Source organism: Rhinopithecus roxellana, chromosome 5, assembly GCF_007565055.1.
Source record: "Rhinopithecus roxellana isolate Shanxi Qingling chromosome 5, ASM756505v1, whole genome shotgun sequence".
Classification (NCBI taxonomy): domain Eukaryota; kingdom Metazoa; phylum Chordata; class Mammalia; order Primates; family Cercopithecidae; genus Rhinopithecus; species Rhinopithecus roxellana.
In genome coordinates, this window is record NC_044553.1 from 31,771,015 (window position 1) to 31,794,718 (window position 23,704).

Consider the following 23,704-nt stretch of genomic DNA (forward strand, 5'->3'; position numbering starts at 1 on the left):
CAAAGGATTCTAAATCAATCTACCATAAAGACACATGCACAGGTATATTTACTGCAGCATTGTTCACAATAGCAAAGACTTGCAACCAACCCAAATGCCCATCAATGATAGCCTGGATAAAGAAAATGTGGCACATATACCTCATGGAATACTGTGCAGCCATTAAAAAGGATGAGTTCATGTCCTTTGCGGGGACATGGATGAAGCTGGACACCATCATTCTTAGCAAACTAACACAACAGAAAACCAAACACTGCATGTTCTCACTCATAAGTGGGAGTTGAACAATGAGAACACATGGACACAGAGCGGGGAACATCACACACTAGGGCCTGTTGTGGGGTGGGGGACTAGGGGAGGGATAGCATTAGGAGAAATACCTAATGTAGATGACTGGTTGATGGGTGCAGCAAACCACCATGGCACGTGTATACCTATGTAACAAACCTGCACATTCTGCACAAGTATCCCAGAACTTAAAGTATAATAATAAAAAAGAAATCTCAAAACTACTAAAAGAAAATACATGAATGCTGGCCAAGCATGGTGTCTCACGCCTGTAATCCCAGCACTTTGTGAGGCTGAGGCGGGCGGATCACCTGAGGTCGGGAGTTCGAGACTAGCCTGACCAACATGGAGAAACCCCATCTCTACTAAAAATACAACATTAGCTGGGCATGGTGGCACATTCCTGAAATCCTAGCTACTTGGGAGGCTGAGGCAGGAGAATCGCTTGAACCTGGGAGGCAGAGGTTGCCGTGAGCCGAGATCGTGCCATTGCACTCCAGCCTGGGCAACAAGAGGGAAACTCCATCTCAAAATGAAAAAAAAGTGAGTGTTTTCTAAATGTAAAGAGGGACCTTCTAACTATCACCTCAAATCCATAGGCTATGAAGGGTGGCTGACAAATTTGTCTAACATAAAAATTTAAGATTGCTGAGTGGCAAATATAAAACCATATATAAAGCCAAAATAACTTTTTTTTTTTTGAGACTGGGTCTCACTGTGTTGCCAAGGCTGGAGGGCAGTGCCACAGTCACAGCTCACTGCAGCCTCCACATCCTGGGCTCAAGTGATCTCCCACCTCAGCTTCCCAAGTAGCTGGGGCCACAGGCACACACCACCATGCCTGGCCTTTTAAAATTTTTTTTGGTAGAAACAGTCTCACTATGTTGTCTAGGCTGGTCTTGAACTCCTGAGCTCAAGTGATCCTCCCACCTTGGCCTCCTAAAGTGCTGGGATTACAGTCCTGACCCACCATGCCTTTATTTTTATCTGGTAATCTTAAATTTACCTTTGAAAGTCATTAAAAAAAAAAACCTTATGGTTAAAAATTCTTGTTGTTGTTTCTGAAGATACTAAGAGCTCAGAAAAAGAGATATTTATGTTAAGGTCAGAGCTTTTTAGCAATAGCTCCTTCACAACTGCTTGTTATCACATATTATCCAATCAGTAACCATGTGAAAATTAACATAATGGTGTTGACAGATAATGTAAAAATAAGTTTGCTATTTTCTCTGACATTTACTTTAAAAATCCTATACTAGGCCGGGCGCGGTGGCTTAAGCCTGTAATCCCAGCACTTTGGGAGGCCGAGACGGGCGGATCACGAGGTCAGGAGATCGAGACCATCCTGGCGAACACGGTGAAACCCCGTCTCTACTAAAAATACAAAAAAAACTAGCCGGGCGAGGTGGCGGGCGCCTGTAGTCCCAGCTACTTGGGAGGCTGAGGCAGGAGAATGGCGTAAACCCGGGAGGCGGAGCTTGCAGTGAGCTGAGATCCGGCCACTGCACTCCAGCCCGGGCGACAGAGCGAGACTCCGCCTCAAAAAAAAAAATAAAATAAAATAAAATAAAATAAAATAAAATAAAAATAAATAAAAATCCTATACTTTAGTTAAGTGCGAATGTCTGTTAACAGAGAATGTCTGTGTCCTTATGGAGACTGAGAAATCTTTGACCGTGCTTTTTACTTTTTCAAATAGAAAAACTGTCCTGATTTAAATAATTTAAATTTGTATTTTTAATCAATTATAAAAATATGAGGTTTGAGGAATATAGGCTAAGTGTATAAAACTACTATTTTTGTTTACTGATATTTTATGTTAAAATATATTTGGTTATAAAAAACTCAAAAATGTTATTGTTTCTCAAAATGATGCCTCTATTTACATTACAGGAAAAGTGCACATGTAGACAGAGAAAAGTTGAGATTTTATCTACCAAACCTATGTTCAATCCATAATCAGGTAATTGTCAGATGATTTATAACGTAACATAAAAAGATTTTCTGTGATTAATCTATAACTGCTACATTTACAGAGAAACTTCTAGGTAGGAGAAACTTTTTTTTTTTTTTTTTTTGAGACGGAGTCTCGCTCTGCCACCCAGGCTGGAGTGCAGTGGCCAGATCTCAGCTCACTGCAAGCTCCGCCTCCCGGGTTTACGCCATTCTCCTGCCTCAGCCTCCCAAGTAGCTGGGACTACAGGCGCCCGCCACCTCGCCCGGCTAGTTTTTTCTTTTGTATTTTTTTAGTAGAGACGGGGTTTCACCGTGTTAGCCAGGATGGTCTCGATCTCCTGACCTCGTGATCCGCCCGCCTCGGCCTCCCAAAGTGCTGGGATTACAGGCTTGAGCCACCGCGCCCGGCCAAGGAGAAACTTTTAAAACAGATTGTGGCCAGGCATGGTGTCTCATGCCTGTAATCCCAGTACTTTGGGAGGCCAAGGCGGGTGGATCACTTGAGGTCAGGAGTTCGAGACCAGCCTCACCAACATAGCAAAAACTCGTCTCTACTAAAAAACAAGTTATGGGTGTGGTGGCATGTTCCTGTAATCCCAGTTACTTGGGAGGCTGAGGCACAAGAATTGCTTGAACCCAGGAGGCGGAGGTTGCAGTGAGCTGAGATCATGGCACCACTGCACTCCATCCAGCCTAGGCCATAGAGTGAGACTCTGTCTGAAATAAATAAATTAATTAATTAAATAAAAAAATATATAAAGTAAAGCTGGGCATGGTGGTGCGTACCTGTAGTACCATCTACTCAGGAGGCTAAGACAAGGCCAGCCTAGACAACATAAAGAGACTCTGTCTCAAATAAATAGATAAATAAATAAGATACAAAGTAAAACAAGGAGATACAATTGATGATAATGACCAGCTGGGGAAGAGTGTGGGGAGATAAGTATCTTCCTTATTTTATAAAGGGAGGGTAACCTGGTACAAAGACTCTGGAGGCAGTTTCACAGTGTATAGGCTGAATTATAATAGGGAAAAACTGCGAACATCCTCAATACAGGATTAGGTAAAAGTGTATGGCATGTTTATATAATGAAATACTGTGAACATATGAAAAACAATATAGATCTCTATTATAGAAATAGATATACTGTCCATGATAAATGGTTAAATAAAAAGCAGTTTGCAGAGAAATCTCTGCACAATGATTGCATCTTTGTAAACATATATATTCATATTCATATCTGTATATGGATAGACAAAGAATAAACAATGCACTAGCAGTGGTTATGTTTGGTTTATAGAATAACAGGTAATTTAAATGTTTATCTTTAGCCTTACCTGTATTATCTGAAGTTTTCATAATGGCCATGAATTTTATAATTAGAAAAAATAAAGCTATGAGGATAAGGTTTGTAAAATAGCAAACAAAAAATACCCCAAAGACAAACATAAAGGAAAAAAAAAAAGCCCAGCTCTGTTGGCACCTGCATCACAGTCTAAAGGATAAAGTTCACATTCTTTACCTTGACACTAAGGTCTTCTGCAGGCTCTTCCTGATAGGGCTAATTTCTGGTATCATAATCTATTTATAGCCTATAACCAGAGCCTATCAGCTCACCAGAGGAGGAACTTTCCCCAGTGCTGAGGAGCTAGCAGGCACTCAGTGAAGAATCCTTGAATGACTGTGATGAACACTGAGATCAGATGGAGAGGTTGGGGCCAGGTTGTAGAGGCATTTAGGCCAGGCTAAGAAGAAGAAAGCCAAAACTTTGGGGTGTCTTTGTCTTGGGGGTTGGAGGCCCTTCCTGTTACTCTTATTCCTCTTCAACACTGGCAACAGCAGGTAGAGCAGGAGAGGTCTGGCCCATTTGGAGCCTGGTATCTGAGAAATGGCCCAGAAATGGCAGCACTGGCAGGACTCAGGCCTGTGATTCTCATGTGATGTGCTGGGCCCACATCACTGGGGCTAACTCAGCTCGGTTTGTGGCAGTGATAGGAGGGGTAGACTAGGGCTCCTGACCAAACCAGGCTTCAGCAAAACTCCTACCTTCCTCAGCTATGGAGCTGATGATAACCTGCCTCCAACATGAGTGTGCTCAGAATGCTCTGTGTGGCCAGAGCCTAGTTAACCAATAGGTAAACTTGACTTGGAAGAGACAAATATTTATAATGAATTAAGCTCCTAGAAACCAAGGCCAAAATGTCCATGATTCTGGGAAAGGGGGAAGAACTAATTTTCTATTGCTGCTGTAACAAATTTCCAAAAACTTGGTGGCTTAAGAAAACAGTTTATCATCTTGTATTTCTGTAGCTCAGAAGTCCAACACAAATTTCACGGGGCTAAAAACCAAGGCGGCAGCAGAGCAGCATTCCTTTCTGGAGACTCTATGGGAGAACTCATGTCTTTGGCTTTTCCACCGTCTAGAGGCCGCCTGCATCCCTTGATTCATGGCCTGTTCCTTCATCTCCAAAGCCAGCTTGTGGCATCTCTGACCATTCTTCTGCAGTCACATCTCCTCTGACTACTGTCAGGAAAAGTTCTCTGCTTTTAAGGACCTCTGTGATTACACTGGGAGTACCCAAATAATTCCTGATAATCTCCTTGTTTAAAGGTCCTTAACCTTAATTACATCTGCAAAATCCCTTATACCATGTAAAGTAATCTTTCCGCAGGTTCTGGGGCATTATTCTGCCTACCACAAGGCATGATATAGAGAAAAGTCCAAAAAAGGTTTTTTGTTTTTTGGTTTTTTTTTTTTTTTTGAGACAGAGTCTTGCTCTGTCTCCCAGGCTGGAGTGCAATGGCGTGATCTCAGCTCACTGCAACCTCAATTCACTTCAGTCGAACTTCAAGCGGTTCTCCTGCCTCAGCCTCCCAAGTAGCTGGGATTACAGGCATGCGCCACCATGCCCGGGTAAATTTTTTTGTATTTTTAGTAGAGACAGGGTCTCACCATGTTGGCCAGGCTGGTCTCGAACTCCTGACCTCACGTAATCTGCCATCCTCGGCCTCCCACGGTGCTGGGTTTACAGGCATGATCCACCACACCCAGCCTAAAAATGTCAATAATTAGAAGCCAGTTCTGTATCAAATGACATGGGAAATATCAATATTTTATTATATTAAGATAAGCAAATTCAATGAATATACATATAAAATAATCCCAATTTTGTGGAACCTTCCTTTCCCCCTACTAAACTCTGAGTTATGTGCTGACTGAGCCACCTCCTGCCTGTCATGGCCTGGTTTCTGGGGATAGATGGTGGAACCCACCTCACCCACTCACACTTGCAGAATGTTGGATGAGCAGAGGGGCAGTCCCACCTCAGGTTTTGCTGTCAGTGGTCATTAGACAAATAGATTTTTGACTAATTTGACATATGATAAATTGTCTTAGCAAACTCATTTGTGGCAAGTTGATCCACAGTTAAAACAATAATAGTAATGATGATAAGAAATAATGAAATAAGGCCGGGCGCGGTGGCTCAAGCCTGTAATCCCAGCACTTTGGGAGGCCGAGACGGGCGGATCACGAGGTCAGGAGATCGAGACCATCCTGGCTAACACGGTGAAACCCCGTCTCTACTAAAAAAATACAAAAAACTAGCCGGGCGAGGTGGCGGGCGCTTGTAGTCCCAGCTACTCGGGAGGCTGAGGCAGGAGAATGGCGTGAACCCGGGAGGCGGAGCTTGCAGTGAGCCGAGATCGCGCCACTGTACTCCAGCCTGGGCGACAGAGCGAGACTCCGTCTCAAAAAAAAAAAAAAAAAAAAAAAAAAAAAAAAGAAATAATGAAATAAAAACAGTCACAGCTTTTTCCGCTCTGAAGTCCCCTCTCTGTCACTAGAGAGAGAGCTGTTTTCCTTTTTATTTTGCCTATTAAACTTCTGCTCCTAAACTCCCTGTGTGTGTCTGTCTCCTAAATTTTCCTGGCATGAGACGACAAACCCTAAGTATTTACCCCAGTCAATATAGCCACTTCTTATTGAGGACCTCATCCAGGATACCAAAGTACAGCATTCATCGAAACGAGTTAAGGAAACTTACAAGCTTTTGCCTACATTTTACACTAAACCTGCTTATTCCTGTGAATCAAGTGATGACCTGCAACTTGGAAGAAACAAAAAGGGATGGCAACATCTGGTGGAGGCAAACCACTGTTACGACCCATTGGAATGGCTGACAGCAATCAAACTCCAAATAGTGCTGCAGACAGAACCAAGCATGGACATGCCTATCTTCCGAGGACCCTTAGATCAACCCCAGGAGGAGCCTTAGCTGCTGTTGCCCATACAATGCCCCTTTTCAGCATGAAGTGGCCAGAAAGAGTTGTCGTCCAACACCCCCTAAAAGCAGTTAGGGAGACCATCCTGGCCCACATGGTGAAACCCAGTCTCTACTAAAAATACAAAAAAATTAGCTGGGCTTGTTGGCACGCGCCTGTAGTCCCAGCTACTTGGGAGGCTGAGGCAGGAGAATCACTTGAACTCGGGTGGTGGAGGTTGCAGTGAGCCAAGATCGCACCATTACACTCCAGCCAGGTGACAGAGCGAGACTCTGTCTCAAAAAAAAAAAAAAAAAAAAGCAGTTAGGGTTACCACTCCAGAGGAGGGAATGATACAGGAGTTAAGAAGAAATTAATTAGGGTATAGAAGTTTTCCTTTTAATGAAAAGCAGCCCCAAATTATTTTCCTTTCTAACAAAGAGCAGCCTGTAAAATTGAGCTGCAGACATAGATGCCCACAGTTGTGCCAATCATGTTCAAGATGGTGGCTCCATCTTCCCTTCTCTCTGTCAGCCACTTGTACAGTATGGACAGACAAGATGGAGCCGGCCAAGGGGAAAGTTCATCTGCATAGTAAGATTAGGGTGGGCTGGCCAGCCTTCCTGCCATGCTCTGTACATGTCATACCTGACGGAACCAATCTGTGAGCCCTGCGTAAATCAGACACTGCCTCCTAAAGCCTGACTATACAATCGAGGGCATCGGCCGCCAGCCAGCCTTTTCCTCAGAAGTTCCCTCTCTCTCACTAGAGAAAGAGCTGTTTTCTTTTCTCTTTCTTTTGCCTATTAAGCCTCGACTCCTAAACTCAAAACAAAAACAAAAACAGTCACAAGCCCACCAAGTTCTGTTTACTCCTGTGGCCTTGCCTGCTCCTTCCGTGTCTATGATGGATCTGTGGACACCTCTCTTACCATTTTGTGCTGTTTATTTTGTTTTAAATTTCTGATTCTTTACCAAATAGGGGAAGAATTCAGAAAGATCCAAACCACCAGCGTACTCTCTGAGAGCACCTGATTGGAAGCAGGTCTAATAGTGTCAGGGGGCAGCCAGAAAGGACCCCACACTAACTGGCCAGAGGCAAGTGTCAGCTCCACAAGCTGGAAAGTGGGAAGCTATGGCTGAGAAGCATTTGTCAAAAGGGAAAAAGAATATTTGGAGGAGAATGTTGATTTTTAATAGTGCTGCACGGAATTCAAGGCAAAATAGAAAATATCCAGGTTAGAATTCCGCAGTTTTAAGTAGGAACTGAGATGAAGAGCCAAGTACTGTACCTATAAGGGAAAACATCCCTAAAGGAGGCTATGCCAGTAATTTAGTAACTGGGTATAATTTGCCTCAGGGAAAATTCTGGGTCTGTCCTACTACTCCCACACAATTAAGAGATTTTGGCTTCAACATTACCTAATCCATTTCTGCATCCAAGCTGACAGGTGATGCTACCTCTCATTCCTTTTATGCTTTTAGTGGGCTTATAATTAAGGATGAATAATACATTTAAAACTATGGTTATTACTGGGAGAGGATTTGGGAGAAATTAGGATTTTTATATTTCTGTACTACTTGATTTTTTTATATCAAGTTTATGTAATTTTCCCAGTAAAAATAAATTGGCATCTGATAGACTGCAGTGGTTACACAGAAGCCTGTGAGACAGGTTCTCTGCCTACCAGATACTATAACACTCAACTTTTGTTTTTCCATTCATTCTCCCTCAAATAAACATAATAGTACTTGCCTCATATGGATCTTGGGAGACTTTTTTCCCCCTCCAAGGTATGGTGTCTGACTTAGTAACTGCCAGTTAAAAAAAAATCTCCCTTTTTGTGTTCTATTTGTTTTGGGCCTGTTGCCCATTATGCAACAGCTCTCAAATCTGAAAAGTCAGTCAGGCTGAACATCTTAGGTAGTTGCTCATAGATTAATTATTGGGCTGATTTTAATTACAGATTGGAATCTCCTGGTGGGCAGGGTCTGGCGTCTTCTGCTTTGAATTCCTTATAAGTACTTACATTTGCCACAAAGCCTTCACTCAACCAAAATTTGCTGAATTTAAAAGAATTAACACATAAGATTGAGGATTTTGAGTTCCAAAACATTTAACCAGGAGGTACTTTGGAGCAGGTAGCAATCTTCAAACTCCTTAAATTATACCATTTAACAATGGTTTTGTTTTAACTATCTCCTCCTCCTCCTTTCTTCTTCTTTTGCTCCTCCTCCTCCTTCTTCCTCTTCCTCCTTTTCCTCCTCCTCCTCCCTTTTCTTCTTTCTTCTTCCTCCTACTCACTGTACTTCCTTTTCTTTCTTCTTCCTCCTTCTTTTCCCTCCTTCTTCTTTCTTCTTCTCCTTTTTGACGAATCAAGTGAAGCAGTGGAAGTGGAGAAGGAACAAAGAAATCTGTGACTGTGATGAATCAGTTGTAAACACCACTGTACTTGGACCAACCTTAATTTTCTTCTTCTTCTTCTTCTTTTTTTTTTTTTTTTTTTTTTTTTTTTTTTTTTTAGAGACGGCGGCGTCTCGCTCCGTCGCCCAGGCTGGAGTGCAGTGGCGCAATCTCGGCTCACTGCAACTCCGCCTCTCCGGCTCACGCCATTCTCCCGCCTCAGCCTCCGGAGTAGCTGGGACTACAGGCGCCCACCACCTCGCCCGGCTAGTTTTTTGTATTTTTTTTTTAGTAGAGACGGGGTTTCACCGTGTCAGCCAGGATGGTCTTGATCTCCTGACCCCGTGATCCGCCCGTCTCGGCCTCCCAAAGTGCGGGGATTACAGGCTTGAGCCACCGCGCCCGGCCAATTTTCTTCTTTATAGTTTTTAGTATGTTCCAATTTTCCATCATGTGCATATATTACTTTTATAAATGGAAAACAGTAAATGTCAGTTTAAAAAAATAACATTACACATCTTGGTGCTGGTTCCTGTGTATCTACTTCCCCTCACCTTCTCATTTGCTTCACATCTTGGTGCTGGTTGCTCTGTAGCTATCTCCCCCCTCACCTTCTTATTTGCTTCTATTCTTGCCCTGGTCTCCAAAGCCTCCCAATTACTTCTTATGGATCCCTTCTCGGAAAGTGCCCAGAGTTATTTTCTAGCGGAAAGATTGAGGCCTTTGGAATCCACCAGACCAAGATTTGAATCCCAGCTCAGTGAAATCGTGGGAAGTATCTTACCTCTCTGCATCTCAGTCTCCTTATCTGTAAAGCAAATAACACCTACCTTCTAGATTGTTGTGTAGTTTGGGTCAGCAGCTTTCCCACTTTATTTTTTAATATTATTTTTAAAAATTGAGACGGGGCTCTTGCTATGTTGCCTAGGCTGGTCACGAACTCATGGGTTCAAGTGATCCTTCTGCTTCAGCCTCCTAAGTAGCTGGGTCTATGGGTGCATACCAGCATGCCTGGCTTTGTCCTTTTGTTTTTTTTTTTTTAATTTTCATTTTCTCTCTTTAAATTTTTTTAATTTTAATTTTAATTTTCACGGGTATATAGTGTGTGTGTGTGTGTGTGTATATATATATATACTTCATGTGTGTGTATATGTATGTGTGTATATATATATATATATATATGAAGTATATGAGATATTTTGATACAGGTATAATAATCACATCAGGGAAAATGGTGTATCCCTTACCCCAAGCATTTATCCTTTCTTTGTGCTACAAATAATCCAATTATACCCTTTTAGTTATTTTTACTATACAATAAAGTGTTGACACTAGTCACCCTGTTGTGCTATCAAATACCAGATCTTATTCATTCTATCTAATTATATTTTTGTATCCATTAACCATTTTTCCTCCTCCCTCCCCCTACTACTCTTCCCAGCCTCTCGTAACCATTATTCTACTCTCTATTTTCATGAATTCAGTTGCTTTAATTTTTAGCTCCCACAAAGAACATACAAACCTTGTCTTTCTATGCCTGGCTTACTTTACTTAACATAATGATCTCCAGTTCCATCCATATTGCTGCAAATGATAAGAATTCACCCTTTATGATGGCCAAACACACTCCATTGTGTATGTGTACCGCATGTTCTTTATCCATTCATCTGTTGATGAACACTTAGGTTGCTTCCAAATCTTGACTATTTTGAATAGTGCTGCAATAAACATGAAAATGCAGATATCTCTTCGATATACTGATTTTCTTTCTTTTGAGTATATACCTAGGAGTAGGATTGCTGGATCATATGGTAGCTCTATTTTTAGTTTTTTGAGGAACCTCCAAGCTGTTCTCCATAGTGAGTATACTAATTTCCATTCCCACCAACAGTATATGAGGGTTCCCCTTTTCTCCACATCCTCACCAGCATTCGTTATCATCTGTCTTTTGGATAAAAACCATTTTAATGAGGGTGAAGTGCTATCTCATTGTAGTTTTGATTTGCATTTGTCTGATGATCAGTGATGGTGAGCACCTTCTCAGATACCTGTTTGCCATTTGTATGTCTTCTTTTGAGAAATGCCTCTTCAGATCTTTTGCCCATTTTAAAAATTGGATTAGTAGATTTTTTCCTATAGAGTTGTTTGAGCTTATTATATATTTTTATTATTAATCCTTGTGAAATGGATTTGTTTGTAAATATTTGCTCCCATTCTGTGGGCTGTCTCTTCTCTTTGTTGTTTGTTTCCTTTGCTGTGCAGAAGCTTTTAAGGGTATTACTCAATAAATTTTTGCCCAGTCTAATGCCCTGGAGAGTTTCCCCAATGTTTTCTTTTAGCAGTTTCATAGCTTGAGGTCTTAGATTTAAGTCTTTTTATTTTCTGAGACAGGGTCTTACTGTGTCACCCAGGCTAGAGTGCAGTTGCTGACTACAACTTCCGCCTCCCAGCTTAAAGCGATTCCCATGCCCCAGTCTCCTGAGTAGCTGGGATTACAGGTGTGCATCAACATGCCCAGCTAATTTTTTGTATTTTTAGTAGAGACAGGGTTTTACCATGTTGGCCAGGCTGGTCTCAAACTCCTGGTCAAGTGATCCACCCACCTTGGCCTCCCAAAGTGCCAGGATTACAGGTGTGAGCCACCATGCCCAGCCAGATTTAAGTCTTTATTCCATTTTTCTTTGAGTTTTGTATGTGGCGAGAGCGAGAGATAGTGGTCTAGTTTCGTTCTTCTGCATATGGATATCCAGTTTTCCCAGCACCATTTACTGAAGAGAGTGTCCTTTCTTCAATGTAGGTTTTTGACAACTTTGTTGAAAATAAGTTTACTGTAGATGTTTCTGGGTTCTCTATTATGTTTCATCGGTTTATGTGTCTGTTTTTATGCCAGTATCATGCTCTTTGGGTTACTATAGCTTTGTAGTATAATTTGAAGTCAGGTAATGTGATTCTTCCAGTTTTGTTCTTTTTGCTTAAGATAGTTTTGGCTGTTCTGGGTCTTTTGTGGTTCCATATAAATTTTATGATTTTTTTTTTCCATTTCTGTGAAGAATGTAATTGGTATTTTGATAGGGTTTACATTGAATCTGTGGATTGCTTTAGGTAGTATGGATATTTTAACATATTGTGTCTCCCAATCCAGGAACATGGAATATCTTTCCATTTTTTTGTGTCCTCTTCAATTTCTTTCATCAGTGTTTTATAGTTATCATTGTAGAGATCTTTTACTTCTTGGTTAAGAAGGTAATTAATATTAGATATTTAATATTATTTATAAAACAAATGATTATATGTTGATTTTCTTTTTCTTTTTTTTGAGATGGAGCCTCACTTTGTCACCCAGGCTGGAGTGCAGTGGCGTGATCTTGGCTCATGACAACCTCTGCCTCCTGGGTTCAAGTGATTCTCCTGCCTCAGCCTCCTGAGTAACTGAGACTACAGGTATGTGCCGCCACACCCGGCTAATTTTTGTATTTTTAGTAGAGACGGGGTTTCACCATGTTGGCCACACTGGTCTTGAACTCCTGACCTGAAGTGATCCGCCCACCTCAGCCTCCCAAAGTGCTGGGATTATAGCCGTGAGCCACCACACCTGGCCTGTATGTTGACTTTGTATCCTCCAACTTTACTGAATTTATCAGTTCTAATAGTTTTTTGGTGGAGTCTTTAGGTTTTTCCAAATATAAGATCATATCATCTGCAAATAAGGATAATTTGACTTCTTCTTTTCCAGTTTGGATGCTCTTTATTTCTCTTGTCTGATTGCTCTAGCTAGGACTTCCAGTACTATTTTGAATAATAGTGGCGAAAGTGGGCATCTTTGTCATGTTCCAGATCTTTGAGAAAAGGATTTAGGTTTTCCCTTAATTCACTATGATACTAACTGTAGGTTTGTCTTTTATTGTGTTGAGCTTTTATTGTGTTGAGGTACATTCCTTATGTGCCCAGTTTTTGAGGGGTTTTTAATCATGAAGGGATGTTGAATTTTATCAACTGTTTTTTCAGCATCAATTGAAATGATCATATGGTTTTTGCCCTTCATTCTGTTGATATGATATATCACATTGATTGATTTGTGTATGTTGAACCATCCTTGCATCTCTGGGATGCTTGGATGCATGATGAATGATTTTTTTTTCCATTGGAAAGATACTGCAGATGAGATGAATAATCACTTTAATGTGTTGTTGAATTCAGTGTGCTAGTATGTTGCTGAGGATTTTTGCATCAGGGATATTTGCCTGTAGTTTTTTTTTTTTTTAGTGTGCCTGTCTAGTTTTGGCATCAAGGTAATACCGGCCACGTAGAATGAGTTTGAAAACACTCCCTCTTCCTCTATTTTTCAGAATAGTTTGAGTAGGGTTGGTGTTTTGGGTCTTTCTTGCATTGCTATAAAGAAATAACTGAGGCTGGGCATGGTGGCTCATGCCTGTAATCCCAGCACTTTGGGAGGCTGAGGCAGGCAGATCACTTGAGGCCAGGAGTTTGAGACCAGCCTGGCTAACATGGTGAAACCCCATCTCTACTAAAAATATGAAAATTAGCCAGGTGTGGTGGTGCACACCTGTTCTTTTAGCTATTCAGGAAGCTGAGGCACAAGAATTGCTTGAACCCAGGGGGCAGAGGTTGCAGTAAGCTGAGATTGCACCACTGCCCTCCAGCCTGGGTGACAGAGTGAGACCCTGTCTCCAAAAAAAAAAAAAAAAAAAAAAAAGAGAGAGAGAGAGAGAAATACATGAGGTTGGAAAATTTACAAAGAAAAGAGTTTTAATTGGCTTATGGTTCTGTAGGCTGTACAAACATGGTATGGTGCTGGCCTCTGCTCAGCTACTGGGGAGACCTCAAGGAGCTTTTACTCATGGCAGAAGGGTGCCAGGCACTTCACATGGTAAGAGTGGGAACAAGAGGTGGTGAGGGAAGGTGTCACATTTTACCAACAACCAGATCTCTCAAGAATGCACTCACTATCGCAAGGACAGCACCAAGCCATGAGGGATGTGCCCCCATGACCCAAACACCTATCACCAGGCCCCACCTCCAATACTAGGGATTACAATTCAACATGAGATTTGGGTAGGGACCTATATTGAAACTATGTCAGTTGGTATTAGTTCTTCTTCATATGTTTAGTAACGTTTAGCAGTGAAGCCATAGAGTCCTGGGCTTTTATTTGTTACTTGTTATTGGTCTGTTCTGGTTTTGAATTTCTTCAAGGTTCAATCTTGGTAGGTTGTATGTGTCTCGGAATTTATCCATTTCTTCTAGGTTTTCCAATTTATTGGCATGTAGTTGCTCATAGTAGACTCTAATGATCCTTTGAATTTCTGTGATATTGGTTGTAATGTCTCCTTTTTCATCTCTGATTTTATTTATATGAGTCTTCTCTCCTTTTTTTCTAAGTGAATCTGGCTAAAGATCTGTTGATTTTTGTCTTTAAAAAAACAACTTTTCTTTTTGTTGATCTTTTGTATTGTTTTCTTCATTTCAATTTCATTTATTTTTGCTCTCATCTTTATTATTTCTTTTCTTCTATTAATTTTGGGTTTGGCTTCCTCTTGCTTTTCTAGTTCTTTGAAATGCATCATTATGTTGTTTATTTGAAGTTCTTCTTTTTGTTGTTGTTGTTGTTGTTTTTTTTATGTAGGTGCTTATGGCTATAGACTTTCTTCTTATTACTGCCTTTTCTGTATCCCATAGGTTTTGGTATGTTGTGTTTCCATTATCATTTGTTTCCAGAATTTAAAAAAATGTCCTTCTTAATTCCTTTGTTGACCCACAGTCATGTAGGAGCATACTGTTTAATTTCCATGTATTTGTATAGTTTCAAAAATTCCTCTTGTTATTGATTTCTAGTTTTTTTCCATTGTGGTCAGAGAAGATATCTGATATAATTTCAATTTTTTAAGACTTATTTTGTGACCTAACATATGGTCTATCCTTGAGAATGATCCATGTGCTGAGGAGAAGAATGGGTATTCTGTAGCCACTGGATAAAATGTTCTGTAAATATCTATTATATCTGACCAGGCACAGTGGCTCATGCCTGTAACCCCAGCACTCTGGGAGGCCAAAGTGGGCAGATCACGAGGTCAGGAGATCAACACCATCCTGGCTAACACGGTGAAGCCCCGTCTCTACTAAAAATACAAAAAATTAGCCAGGCATGGTGGTGGGCACCTGTAGTTCCAGTTACTCGGGAGGCTGAGGCAGGAGAATGGTGTGAACCTGGGAGGTGGAGTTTGCAGTGAGCTGAGATTGCGCCACTGCACTCCAGCCTGGGCAACAGAGCAAGACTCCATCTCAAAAAAAAAAAAAAAATCTATTAGAGTCATTTGATCAATAGTGCAGATTAAGTCTGATGTTTCTTTGTTGATTTTTGGTCTGGACGATCTGTCCAATGCTGAAAGTGGGGTGTTGACATCTCCAGCTATTATTGTACTGGGTCCTCTCTCTTTAGCTCTAATAATATTTACTTTATATATCTGGGTGGTCCAGTTGGAGTGCATATATTTTTACAATTGTTACATACTGTTGCCAAATTAACCTCTTTTCATCATATAATGACCTTCTTTGTCTCTTTTTATAGTTTTTGTCTTGAAATCTATTTTGTCTGATGTAAGTATAGCTATTCATCATCCTTTTTGGTTTCCATTGGAATGGAATATATTTTTCCATCCCTTTATTTTAGTCTATGTGTGTCTTTATGGGTGAAGTGTGCTTCTGTATTTTTTTTAAATCCATTCAGCTACTCTATGTCTTTTGAATGGAGAGTTTAGTCCATTTAGATTCAATATTATTATTGATAAGTTAGGACTTACTCTTGCCATTTTGTTACTTGTTTTCTAGTTGTTTTGTGGTCCTCTGTTCCCTCCTTCTTTCCTTCCTGTCTTCCTTTCTGTGAAAGTGATTTTCTCTGGTAGTATTTAAAAATTTCTTGCTTTTTATTTTTTGTATATCTGTTGTATGTTGTTCTGGAGATTTTTTTTTTTTTTTTTTTTTTTTTTTTTTGAGATGGGAGTCTCACTTTGTCACCCAGGCTGGAGTGCAGTGGTGCAATCTTGGCTCACTGCAACCTCTGCCTTTCAGGCTCAAGTGATCCACCTACCTCAGCCTCCCAAGTAGTTGGGACCACAGGTGAGTGTCACTATGCCTGGCTAATTTTTTTTTTTTTTTTTTTTGTAGAGACAAGTACTTTTGTAGAGACAGTACTTTCACTGTGTTTTCCAGGCTAGTTTCAAACTCCTGAGCTCAAGCCATCTGCCTGCTTCGGCCTCCCAAAGTGCTAGGATTACAGGTGGGAGCCACCACTCCTGGCCCCTGTTGTATGCTTTTTTATGTCAGGTTACCATAAGGCTTGCATTTAATATTTTATATCCCATTATTTCATTTTATTATTTTTTGACATATTCACAACATAACCCATTATTTTAAAACAATGACAACTTACCACTGATCACATAAATAAAGAAGCAAAGAAAAAATTAATAAAACTCTACACTTTAACTTTGTCCCATTCTTTTTAATTCTTTGTTGTTTGTGTTTATGTCATATTGTACTGTCTATATCTTGAAAAGTTGTGATAGTTATTAGTTTTGACTGGTTTACCTTTTTGTCTTTCCACTCGAGATATGAGTAGTTTACATACCGTGATTACAGTGTTATAATATTCTGGTTTTTTTCTGTGTACTTCTAATTACCAGTGAGTTTTACACCTTCAAATTATTTTTCATTGCTCATTAATGTCCTTTTCTTTCAGATTAAAGAACTCCCTTCAGCATTTCTTGTAGGACAGGTCTAGTGTTGATGAAACCCCTCAACTTTTGTTTGTCTAGGAAAGCCTTGTTTCTCCTTCATACTTCAAGGATATTTTCACCAGATACACTATTCTAGGATAAAATATTTTTTTCCTTCAGCACTTTAAATATGCCATGCTAGTCTTCCCTGGCCTGTGAGGTTTCCACTGGAAAGTCTGCTGCCAGACATACTGGAGCTCCAAATAACTGGTATGTTATTTGTTTATTTTCTGTTGCTGCTTTTAGCATCCTTTCTGTATTTTTGACCTTGGGAGTTTGTTTATTAAATGTTTTGAGGTAGTCTTCTTTGGGTTGAATTTTTTTGGTGTTCTATAACCTTCATATACTTGAATATTGATATATTTCCCTAGGTTTGGGAAGCTCTTTGTTACTATCCCTTTGAATAAACTTTCTACCCCATCTCTCTCTCTACCTCCTCTTTAAGGCCAGTAAGTCTTTTTTTTTTTTTTTTTTTTCCCTTTTTGAGACAGAGTCTCACTCTGTTGCCCTGGCTGGAGTGCAGTGGTGTGATCTTGGTTCACTGCAGCCTCCACCTCCCAGGTTCAAGCAATTCTTCTGCCTCAGTCTCCAGAGTGGCTGGGATTACAGGCACCTGCTGCCTCGCCCAGCTAATTTTTGTATTTTAGTAGAGATGGGGTTTCACAATGTTGGCCAGGCTGGTCTCGAACTCCTGACTGCATGATCTGCCCACCTCAGCCTCCCAAAGTGCTGGGATTACAGGCATGAGCCACCATGCCTGGCTGCAGCCAATAGCTCTTAAATTTGCCCTTTTGAAGCCATTTTCTAGATCTTGTAGGCATGCTTCATTCTTTTTTATTCTTTTTTCTTTTGTCTCTTCTGATTATATTTTCAAATAGCCTGTCTTCAAGCTCACTAATTCTTTCTTCCACTTGATCAGTTCTACTGGTAAGAGACTCGGATGCATCCTTGAGTATGTCAGTTTCATTTTTTAACTCCATAATTTTTGCTTGATTCTTTTTAGTTATTTCCATCTCTTTGTTAAAGTTATATGACAGGGTTCTGAATTCCTTCTCTGTATTAGCTTTACTTTCTTTGAGTTTCCTCAAAACAGTTTTTTTTTTTTTTTGGACAGAGTCTTGCTCTGTTGCCCAGGCTGGAGTGCAGTGGTACAATCGTGGCTCACTGAATCTTCACCTCCCAAGTTTAAGCAATTCTCCTGCCTCAGCCTCCTGAGTAGCTGGGGTTACAGGCACACCCCAACACACCCAGCTAATTTTTGTATTTTTAGTAGAGATAGGGTTTCACCATGTTGGCCAGGCTGGTTTGAACTCCTGAGCTCAAGTGATCTACCCACCTTGGCCTCCCAAGATGTTGGGATTACAGGTGTGAGCCACTGTGCCTGGCCAAAACAGCTATTTTGAATTCTGTTTCAAAGGTCACATATCTCTGTTTCTCTGGGATTGGTCCCTGGTGCCTTATTTAGTTCATTTAATAAGGTCATGTTTTCCTGGCTGGTCCTGATGCTTGTGGATGTTCATCAGTGTATGAGTTAAATATTTATCATAGTCTTCGCAGTCTGGGCTGTTTGTATCTGTCCTTCTTTGGAAGGCTTTTCAGGAATTCAAAGGAACGTGGGTGTTGTGATCTAAGTTTTTGGTCACTGCAGCTGTATCTGCATTAGAGGGCACACCAAGCATAGAAATGCTGTGGCTCTTTCATAGTCTGTTGTATGTTTTTTGATTTGAGGTCACCATGATGTTTGCAGATAATATCTTATCACTCATTATTTTAAACTGCTGACAAGTTAACACTGATTACTCATGGAGGCACTGCCTTGGTGGTCTTGGATAAGATCTGGAAGAATTCTCTGGATTACTGGGCAGAGACTCTTATTGTCTTCCCTTCTTTCCCCCAAACAAAGTCTGTCTTTCTGTGATCAGCTGCCTGGAGTTGGGGGAGAAGTGACACAAACACCCCTGTGACCACCACTACTGGGACTGTGCAGGGTCAGAGGTGAAGTCAGCACAGTACTGGGTCTTGCCTAAGGCCTATGGTAACCACTCCCTGACTACTACCTCTGTTCACGCAAGGCCCTATGGCTCTAAAATCAGCAAGAGGCCGGGCGCGGTGGCTCAAGCCTGTAATCCCAGCACTTTGGGAGGCCGAGACGGGCGGATCACGAGGTTAGGAGATCGAGACCATCCTGGCTAACATAGTGAAACCCCGTCTCTACTAAAAAAAATGCAAAAAACTAGCCGGGTGAGGTGGCGGGCGCCTGTAGTCCCAGCTACTCGGGAGGCTGAGGCAGGAGAATGGAGTAAACCCGGGAGGCGGAGCTTGCAGTGAGCTGAGATCCGGCCACTGCACTCCAGCCTGGGTGACAGAGCGAGACTCCGTCTCAAAAAAAAAGAAAAAAAAAAAAAAAAAAAAAAAAAATAAATAAATAAATAAAATCAGCAAGTGGCAAAGCCAGCCAAGCTTATGTCCTCTTCAGGGTGGCAAGTTCCCCCCAGCCTGGGGTGAATCCAGAGATGCCTTCCAGGAGCTAGGGCCTAATCAGAAACCTTAGGAATCTACTTGGTACTCTATTGTACTGCAGCTGAACTGGCACCCAAGCCACAAGACAAAGTCCTTCCCACTTTTCCCTCCCCTTTCCACAAGCTGAGAATTCTCTTCCCATGGCCACTTCCACCCCAGGCCTGTGATGGGTACTGTCTGGCTACTGCTGATATATACTCAAGGCCCAAGGGCTCTTCAGTAAGCTTGTGGTGAATGCTGCCCAGCCTGGGACTCACCCTTCAGGGAAGTGGGCTCCCCTCTGGCCCAGAGCAGGTCCAGGAATGCTATCTAAGAGCCAAAGCCTGGAATCAGAGATCCTAAGAGCCCACCTCGTATTCTAACCCCACAGTGGCCAAGTCCCCTTTACTCTTTCGTCTCCTTTTCTCAAGCAGAAGGAATTTCTCCCCATAGCCGCCACAGCTGGAATATGCTGGGTCATACCTGAAGCCTGCATGTCTCTGAGTCTCACCCAAAGCCCATGATGAGTACTACTTCTGATTATTCAGGGTCAAAGGGCTCGTTAGTCAGCTGGGGAGGAATCCTGCCAGGACTGGTCCTTCCCTTCAAGGCAGCAGGTTCCCTTCTGGCCCAGGGTGTGGCTAGACATGTCAGCTTGGAGCTATGGCCTGGAATGTGGGCCTCAGGACTCTGCCTGGTGCCCTATCCTACTGCAGCTGAGCTGGTATCCAAGATGCAAGACAAAGTCATCTTTGTTCTTCCCTCTCCTCTTCTCAAGCAGAGGAAAGTCTCTCTCTCTGAGCTTTGAGCTCTGCTGCCTGGGGTTGGGAGAGGGGTGGTGCAAGCAATCCCTTGGCCATCCCAGCTGGTGTCTCACTAGGTTGTGTACCCCCCATTCACTGGCTCTGAGCCCAGCACAGCACCAGGACTTGCCCAGGAATTGCCATCCTTGTGGCCTAGACTGCCTTTCAAGTTTATGTAGAACCTCAGAGCACTTCAGCCCATGGTGGTGAGACTTACTGGAACTCAGGTTCCCACTGCTGGGATGGATGATTTGCTTCCAGCTAGGGCTGGTCTGAATGATCCCTCCATGGGCCCTGGGTGAGTTCTTCCCAGTGTCGCTTTGTGCTATGACTGGGCAGCACTTGAGTTCCAAGGCAAAGTCTGACAATCACTGCACTCTTCTTCTCCCAGAAGCACAGATTCTCTCTCCACGCTAGGTGCCTGCTGCTGGGGAATGGGAGAGAGACAGCATTTAGCAATTTAACACTGTCTTATCCTCTTCAGTTTCTCTTTCAGTGATATGAAGTTAAAACCAGGTACTGTGATTGCTCACTTGATTTTTCGTTCTTATGAAGGTGCTTTTTTTGTGTGGATAGTTATTCAATATGGTGTTCCTGCAAGGAGCAGGATTAGTGGAGGCTTCTATTCAGCCATCTTGCTCCACCTCCCCTGGCTATGTCCTTTTAAATATTTACAATCCATATACAATAAATTACACTTAAAGTATACAATAAGTTCTAAAATATAACTGTGAAATTATCATCAAACTCTAGATAATTAACATATCCATCAACCCGAAAGTTTCCTCATGTTTAGATGATCTCCTTTCCCTCTAGAAACGACTCATCTACTTTCTGTCATATAGATTATAGTTTGCCTTTTCTGGAGTTTTATATAAACAGAATCATATAGTATATGTTCTTTTCTGTCTGACTTCTTTTACTTACCATGATTATTTCATCCATGTTACATGTATCAACAGTTTTTTCCTTATTTGTTGATGATAATATTTCATTGTATGGATATATACTCTAGTGGGTTTATTCATTTACCTGTTGATGTGTGTTGGATCGTTTCTAGTTTCAGCTATCACAAATAAAACTGCTGTAAACATTAATGTCCAAGTTTTTGTATAGACATATGCTTTCGTTTTCTCTTGGGGAAATATCTTGGGTGGAGTGGCTGGATCTAATGGCCAGTGTATGTTTAACTTTATAAAGAGCTGTCAAAGTGTTTTCCCTTTTTTTTTTTTTTTTTTTTTTGAGACAGAATCTTGCTCTGTTGCCCAGGCTGGAGTATGGTGGTGCAATCTCAGCTCACTGCAACCTCTGCCTCCCAGCTTAAAGTGATTCTCCTGCCTCAGCCTCCTGAGCAGTTGGGGTTACAGATGCCCACCACCATACCCAGCTAATTTTTGTATTTTTAGTAGAGACAAGGTTTCACCATGTTGACCAGGCTGGTCTCATACTCCTGGTCTAAAGTGATCCTCCTGCCTTGACCTCCCAAAGTGCTCAGATTACAGGTGTGAACCACCACGCCCAGCCCAAAATTGTTTATACCATTTTATATTCCCACCAGGATTGTATGAGAGTTCCAGTTCTTCTAAATTCTTGCCAACATTTACTATTTTGAATAAATGCTCATTGTAAAAAAATTTTAAGAAGGTTATATAGGGAAAAAAAGGCCGCTGTTAATCTGTTAATTGCACTACAGGGAGATAAAGTTATTAAACTGTCATATTTGTGGCTGGGCATGGTAACACATGCCTGTGATCTTAGCACTGTGGGAGGCTGAGGAAGGAGGATCACTTGAGACCAGGAGTTCGAGACCAGCCTGGAAAACATAGCAAGACTCTGTCTCCACAAAAAAAATTAAAAATTAAAGAAAAGGACATTGTCAATGTTTGTAGACTTCCCAAATTTGCCCTCCTAGGCAAACAGTGCTCTTGTTTTTAAATAAATAGTTGTATATATAATTTTCACCCTCACTATTCAAAACATGTCATAAATGGTAAATCCAAGAAAAATACAGGTATTCCCCACCCACAGAAAACTGTAAAATAGACTTTTTTCTGTCTGTACTGTTTTTTATTGCTTTTTAAATTGGTTTTCCAAGTGAGTAAGTCAGAATCTATCCGTAATGGATTTTAAATTTAGTATTTCTCTGTGATGTAGTAAACAAGAAACTAGAGGCAAAAATAGCCCTGGCCCTTGCTAAACTTCTAAGGCACTTTTCTAGTACAATTCAACACTAACATTTCAGGCCTTTAGTGCCTTATGTGAGTTTTTAAAAGGGGAAGAAGGGAGGGAGCAAGAGTGTCTTATTTCATAAACTTGTGCATAACAATTATTCTTATATTTTAGTTATTGAGAGGGCTGGTAGAAAAACTAGGTAAATAATATTAATAATTATAGCACTTATTATACACTATAGAACACGTATTATGTGCCAGGCATTGTGGGAGGCTCTCTCTTGTGCATTATCTCATTTCATTAGGTCCATGGAGAGTATTGCATTTTCTTAGTTTAGGCATGGCCTCCACAATAAAGATTATCAAAAGCCTAAAAATATGTAAAAGAAACCTAGAAGGTATTTGTTGTGCTCTTTGGGGAAGCTAGGCAAATCCTTTCAGCTGAAAACCACGGTGACTTCCAAGATCTCTGCCCCTCCCCATCCCCATGGTCCACTTCTCTTCTCACTGTTCCTCTTAGAAAAGACCTGTGGACTCCGCCACTACGAAATGGCAGCACCTTATTTACGGTCACTTTAGAGTGTAGGTTTTCTTAATGGGTCTGCCTGTCATGTTTAACGTCCTTGGCTGGGCCCAAGGCAGATGCAGTCCAAACTCTCACTAAAATTGCCAAGCCCTTTGTCTTCCAGTGTCTAAATTATGAATGTCAATGGAATCAGGCCAGAGTTTGAATTCTAGTCTCTCAGCCTTTGTTTCCCCTGTTCATAAAATGAATGGGGGTAATTCCTTCCTCCTACAGTTTATTTACGTATTCACTAATTCATCCATCCATCCATCCATTCATTCATTCAGTTTACTGAGTACCTACTATGTGCCAGTCCCTGTTCTAGGGTGGAAACTAAGAGAATGTTGTACCTGGAGGGCGCTGGAAGCTCTAAAGCCCTAAGCAGTTACTGCTTTTACTATTAGTGGTCCCCCCCCAAATCAACAGAACAAAGAAAATTACCTAAATAGCAAGGACACAGGGAGGAACTTCTTGGCTCAGAACTTTCCAAACACTTTTTCCTGAAGGGATTCAAGAAGCAAGAAAGGTACTCGTTCGCTAGGACCTTCTCTGAGCTGTGCTGAGGATGCTTCTGGGACTATTTTTCTTGCCCAGAGAATCGAGAAACGCTGCAGCCAATTCCCGAGCTGTAGTTATAAACCGAAGTTCTCCTGCTAGGTAGCATTCAACGATCTTAATCTTCTGGGTTTCAGTTTTCTCGAATGAAAAATGCAGGTCCGAGTCCTTAACTAGCTGGGGCACCATTAGTAAGTCACTTAGTATCTCTGGGGCCAATTTGCAATGTGAGGAGGGGGCCTTAAGGTGCCTCCAGCTGAAGTCCTAGAATGAGCGCCACGTGTCCCAAGCTGGGGCGCGCACCCCAGATCGGGGGGCGCCGATGTACAGACAGCAAACCCACCCAATCTAGTGCATGCCTTCTTAAACATCACGAGACTCTAAGAAAAGGAAACCGAAAACGGGA

The 23,704-nt window shown here is 41.5% G+C and overlaps 1 protein-coding gene across 1 annotated transcript in view; it reads right to left on the minus strand.

The window, feature by feature from the left end:
- Positions 1–23,673, minus strand: part of PATL2 (PAT1 homolog 2) — a 50,943-nt gene extending 27,270 nt beyond the window's left edge. Inside the window, exons 1-2 of the mRNA XM_030930864.1 lie at positions 23,185–23,673; positions 20,225–20,431 (exon numbers count right to left, since the gene is read on the minus strand). The gene's annotated coding sequence lies outside the window, so the exon portion shown is untranslated. The remainder of the gene's footprint in view (positions 1–20,224; positions 20,432–23,184) is intronic.
- Positions 23,674–23,704: the final 31 nt, after the last annotated feature.